This window comes from Phoca vitulina, unplaced genomic scaffold (genome assembly GCF_004348235.1).
Source record: "Phoca vitulina isolate PV1807 unplaced genomic scaffold, GSC_HSeal_1.0 scaffold35, whole genome shotgun sequence".
Lineage (NCBI taxonomy): Eukaryota > Metazoa > Chordata > Mammalia > Carnivora > Phocidae > Phoca > Phoca vitulina.
Genome location: NW_022589738.1, coordinates 12,287,547 through 12,293,546, shown reverse-complemented (window position 1 = coordinate 12,293,546; position 6,000 = coordinate 12,287,547).

The window sequence follows — 6,000 nt, the reverse complement described above, 5'->3', positions numbered from 1 at the left end:
TTGGGACACGTGGCTACAGGGAAGCAAAAAGCCTCCTTCACTGTCTTGACTGCGGCAGCTGCAGGCTGCTGAGCAAAGAGCCGGCAAGACTCAGCCCCCACCATCCAGTAAGCCTCCAATGAAGCAGCGGGCGATCATCGGAGCTGCTTCGGGATCCCCGATCCGTCAGCCGGCCGGTCCTTCGGCGTGCCTTGCCCCGCCCCACGCCTCTGAGAGCTGGTGCGCCCTGCAGGGCGGCCTCAGCCCGGAGCTGCACGTCAGGACAGACCGGGCTGCACTGGCCCTCCTGGCTGCAGGCACCAGGCTGGGCCGAGGAGGCATGCAGACTTCACAGGCTCATTTCATCCACTAAAACGAGGGAGCGATCAAACCCAACCAGGGTGTCTAAACCCAGAAATGCGGGGGCTTGAGGGCTTAGGGATTGGTACAATGACCTCCATGGGGTCTGTTTCTTCTTCACACCTGTTTTGAGAACCACTGCCCTGAAATAACCCCGGATCACCAGGACCTCCTAAACAGACCAGCTCGTGAAACGCATGCCGAGCGCTTGTTAAAAATTCAGACTCCCAGGCCCCTCTAAGGGTAACCTGAATCCACAAGGCAGACACGGCAATGTCCTGTGGCAGGTGGATGGGAGGGCTGAGAGTCCAAGAAAAACTGTTCGGGCCCCGCCGGGGCTAGGCGTGTGCGCTGAGAACCATGACCCCAGGAAGGGACTGTACATTGGGGGCATAGGCTCTGGAGCCAAACTGTGTTTGAACCCTGCCTCCATTCGCTGTGCTACTTTGAGTAAGTTACTTAGCCCCTCTGGGCCTGTCTGACCTCATCTGTAAAATGGGGATGATGAGAGCACCTCCCTAAGTAGGGAAGGTATGAAGAGTCAAGGAGAGAATAGATGCCCAGGGCTGGGAACAGTGCCTGGCACTTAGTCAGAACTGTGAAAGTGTTGGCTCTCAGCTCCAGGGGAGGCTGCTCAGATCTTGCCATGATGCCGGGGCATTGATGCCAGGGGAAGAGCCGCTGACCACACGCCAGATGAGAAGCCAGGCGGCAGGAAGCGGCCCCCGCCTCTGGGCAAACCCCAACCACTCAGCGCCCACAGCTCAGCCAGCCTCTGAGGACCAGGGTAGAAACCAGCTTTCTCAGCGGGAGCCAGACAACCCACTTCCCAGCAGTGGAAAGTGCTGTACATGCCGTACACGGTCCTTCCTGGGCCGGGCGGTGGCGGGGGGGTGGGGAAAGGGTGGGGGGCTCCCCAGGCCTCTCTCCCTGGACCTGACGTCTCAATCCTTCCAGCTCCCTTCCTGCTCCTGAGCTGCGGCCGCCACCGCACCGCCACCATCAGGCTGACGAAGCTCCCCACCTCCCACCTCCCACCTCCCGTGCGGGGCTGGGAGAACTGCCAGGAAGAATCGGCGCAGCAGTGAGCTCCAATAATGCTAAACAATGGATTAATTACACTGTTCGCCTGTTTAGCTGCAGCTCCCGGGGTCGCGTGCACGTGCGGTCATGGCAGACAACAGGTGCGAGACGCCGGGGAGCGCATCCAGTGCCCCGTGCCGCCCTCTGCCCCCTCTCCCCAGCCCCTCGGGCCTCCCGAGCCCGGTCACGTCCTCCAGCCTCCCCCCCTGCCCCCAGAGACATGAAAGGCTTTTGTTGTTTTCTCCTCCTTCCCGCCTTTTTAAGGGGTTTCGTGCTGGGAGTGTGGCTTGTTTGCACAGCCCCTCGGAGCTGGAGGATGGAGAGCTCTGGGGGGCGAGGGGAGACTTCTTTCCAGAAGGGCATCTGGCATGGGGGGGGGGACGGCGGGGCTGGCACCGCTCTGAGCCCACCTGGCCAGGCAGGGAAGGGGCGACAGCTGCTTTATGCTCCTACGCCTGCCAGCTTTTTCCCGAAAGGAGGTCAGCCTTGGAGACCAAACTGCTAATTAGGTCGCATTCTGCTTCCTGCTGCCACTTTAATTTCCACCCCAGAAAACCTTCAGCTGCGAGTCCAAGACCATCAGCCCCTTTCACCCAAATGCAAATGTCTCCGAGGCCTCTCTGGCTGGCCGGCCTTCTGGCTGGCAAGGCCACCAGCCGCAGGGCTCTGCGCAGAATAGGAGCCTCCAAGACAGAGGGCTGCCTTAGACAAAACCGGCCTCGAAAATCCCAAGTCTGCCAGAGTGTGGGGTTGCTTTGAAGGCAGGCCGCCCCGCAAAGACTACAGAAGCTGGGTGTTCTGAACGAGCACTGAGCCACAAGTCCAAGACCTTGGGCCTATTTTTGACTTTGACACTAATGAGCTGGTGACCTTGGGCAAGTCACTTCTGCTCCCTTAACCGGTCTCCTCATCTGTAAGATGAGTGGGTTGAATGACCCCTTCCAGCTCGGAGCCTCTGTGATTCTGACGAATCTTATTTCTGATGGATCTATTTCAAATTCATAAAGAGCTCAGTTTGATCTGTCTGTCCCTCCAACAGCCATAGAGGTGTATTTTGCCTCTCTTTCCCCTAAAGACTGAAGCCCCCAGATTAGGTTGCCCTCACTCGTCCTTGCGTGCCAAGCAGGAGAGTGGGAGCAGAGAGATTCTCCTCTGCCCAGGGTCTCTGTGGGGGCAAGGCCTGACGCCGGGTCCTTGGCTCTCCTCAGGGAGGCCCTGCTAGCAGAACTGCACAAGCAAGGAGTCCCCGGGATCCAGAGTCCCCTTATTTGGCCTTCCCCACACCCCCTTCTCCTCTTCATCTCAACCTCAAATCCACTTCCTTGACCCTTATCCAAACCTTATCAGAAAAGGCTCTGACATCGGTCATTGACTCCTTGGTGGCCATGGAAAAACAGTTTGTTGCTTTCCTTGGGTGGCTTTGCATTTTCAGCCTCACGTGGCAGGTGCCATGGTGGCCAGATTCCCTCCCCCCCACCCCAGGCACCCCAGCCCCCGGCCACCAGGCCTGCCGGTATGGCTACGTCCCCCTCTGGGGACTGCTCTTGGCTGACGGAGAGCCTCTTTGTCCGGGGTCACACCACCTTCTAGGGTGAGAGGGAGGCGGTACCAAGGCCCGGCCCCTTGGCCTCAGTTCGGGACAATTCTGCAAGGCGATCCCAGCTCTGTGTGGCAAGCATTCCGACTTCTCCCTCTGCCTTGCTCTGCTTCCCTCCCTCCCTAATGGCTGTTGAGCCCGAGGGCCCCAGGGCGCTCCCGATACACCTCCCGCGTGCCCATCTGTGACTCAAAGTATCTTTCCCAGGAAACCCAAACCAAGAGACCTCACGTCTGCCTCTCTAGGTCAAAACCGTGTGTTTGGCGGCTGGGGAACAGTTTCCTTCCCGAATTCCCACAAAGGAGGCAGTTACCTTCTGGCAAAGCAAAAGGGCGATCCTTTGGGTCCGGCCTCACATCTGCCCCCATACTGTGCAGCATTTGGGCTCCTTTGCAGACGGGACACACAGGTTTGTGACGCTCGCCAGATGCAGCAGCACCCAGGCAGACTCCCTGGAGCCGGTCCGGGGGCATCCACCTTGTCTCCTCTCGCGTCACTTCCTCCTTGCCTCGTGTTGCAGGTCGGCCCCTGCGTCACGCTCTGCTCCCTGATCCGGTAACGCAGGAGCACGACCTAACTAGTTACCCAACTAGCGGCGCCCGCACCCCCCGAAAGGAGCCTGTGCATCTTTCCCTGAATAACACCGAGAGAACGGAGGACAAGCCTCCGGGGGTCCGACTGGGGTGCTGGCAGCAACTCATCGCTACCACTCCTGGCTTATCTCCAACAGCAAAACAGTATATAGCCGGGCTATTCCTCCAGCGAACTCTGGTCCTCTAGCCGGGGCCAGGCTCCCTGCCCCCAGCCAAGAGCCGGCAGAGGTGTAAAATCCAGTCCCTGCCAAGCTCCCAAAGTCAGAGGTCTAAAGAAATAATTACAAACCAGTGTGACAAATGTCACGTGAGGGTGCGCGACCTGCCCCCTAAGGGACTCGGCCCAGGAAGGGGGTTCCAGGCTCCACGGACAATGGTTTGGAAACAGGTGCAATGTGCTCACTTTGCTCCTGGCTTAAGGTGACTGAGGCAAACAGGACCATTTCTCATCTGGGCATGTTCATTTATAACCTGCTGGGTAATGGGGGCCCACGTGCGGTCCACCAGCCCACAAGGGTCACCTGGCCCAATGAAAGGCGTGCGCAGGTATGCCGGGAGTCCCTGCCCACTCTTCTTTCCTCCCTGTACTGACGCCGGACGGAGCACAGAGAAAAAGCCCACTGAGAGAAAGAACCGCTTCTGCCCCCGCACTGAGGGCTCTAGACCCCAGACTGGTCCCAGACCTGGTTTAGAAGTCTGCTGGGCAAAAACTTCTCTGTCTTGTCCATTCTGTGCCCCTACGTGCCAGACACTGCTGAGACTCAACAGCCGAGGGGCGAGCCAGCAAAGGGGGATGGTGGCGGGCTAGGGGGGTTCCAGGTGTTACCAAGAGAGGCGGGAGCACAAGGAATGATTGCAGAGCTGGAGGCAAGAGAAGGAGAAGGGGAAAGGGGAGAAGTCATGGATCTGGAGACATTTCGTAGAAGCAGACTCGGTGAGTGATGGGCTCTGGGGAGGAAGGAGGACGAGGCAGGTGAGGACAGGGCGCAGGTGTCAGGCTTGAGGGACTGGAGCACATTTTCAGCAGGCTGCATTTGAGAGGGCCATGGGACTCCAAGGGAACATAGGGTCTAAAATTCGGGAAAGAGGTCTGGGCTGGAGTTGGAGATTGGGACACATGAGAATATAGGCAGATAGTGGTTGAAATCCTGGGAATGGATAAGACCACCCGAGAGAAGAGGGCCCAGGACAGAATCTCGATCAGCATCAACCCTTACAAAACAGCCAGAATGGGAGGAGCCTGATACCAGCCAGGGTGGTCAGAAGTGGATCAGAGGTCACGAATACCAAAGGGAACCTAATTTTCCAAGTGAAGGGTATTCATCAGTGCCAAAAGCTGCTGAGAAGTCAGATAGGCAGAGATATGGAAAGTGACCCCGATAGGAGCAGTGCCAATGGCCTGTGGCTGACCTCAAAGGCGGGAGAGGCAGAAAGCCTTGAAGAGAAGTAGAGGCACTTCAAGGCCACCCAGCCCGTCACAGAGACCCTGACCAGAGCACAGAAGGCCATCCAGCCCACGGCAATGTGCATTTGAAGCTTTAGATTGGGAGGCAGTTTTCCTTGACATTGAACTCAATTCCACTTCAAGAGACAAGGCAGGCTCATGCTTCCCCAGGTGTTCCAGGGCACCGCGGGACCCACGTGTGTATAAGCATCTTGCCGTTACTCTAAGGAACTGGAACTAATGGATCAGCCAATTAGAAGTCCCACAGCTGCCTGCCAGGGGAGGGCGGGGGGATGCTGAGGGATCAGAGAGCCTGCCTCACCCCAGACCGGGAGGCTGCTCCAGCGACTGCCAGAAGCAGGCATGCCACGCTGGAAATGTTGCCCGGCAGACCGTAAAATGCCCAACTTTAAGACCTTCTTTTAAAGAGGTGCCTTTTTTGTTGTTTTGTTTTGCAGGGGAGGAAAAGAGGCCTCTTTTATAAAAATAAAGCCTCTGCCCTGCAAGGTTTGAGGTCAGTCCACCGTCTAGAAGGAGCATCTTTAGAACAGGTTGCGGGGTGGGGGAGTGCCCCCCACCGTGAGCCCTGCCAACACCTCCACCTCAGCAGCTCGTCTTGGGGGTGGTCTCCCTTTAAAACTCTGGCGCTGGCACGCAAGAAAGGCCTTTTCCTTTAAACTGCTCGGACCGCACCGGGGCGCCTGGGTGGCTCAGTTGGCTCAGCATCTGCCTTCAGCTCAGGTCATGATCTCGGGGTCCTTGGGATCGAGCCCGGCCTCGGGTTCCCTGTTCAGTGGGGAGTCTGCTTCTCCCTCTCCCTCTGCCCCTCCCCGCCGCTTGTGGTCTCTCCCTAGCTCTCTGTCTCTCAAATAAATAAAATCTTTAAAATAAAAAATAAACTGTTCAGACAGCTGAGAAGGTTAGGAATTCCAAAAGCAAAATCT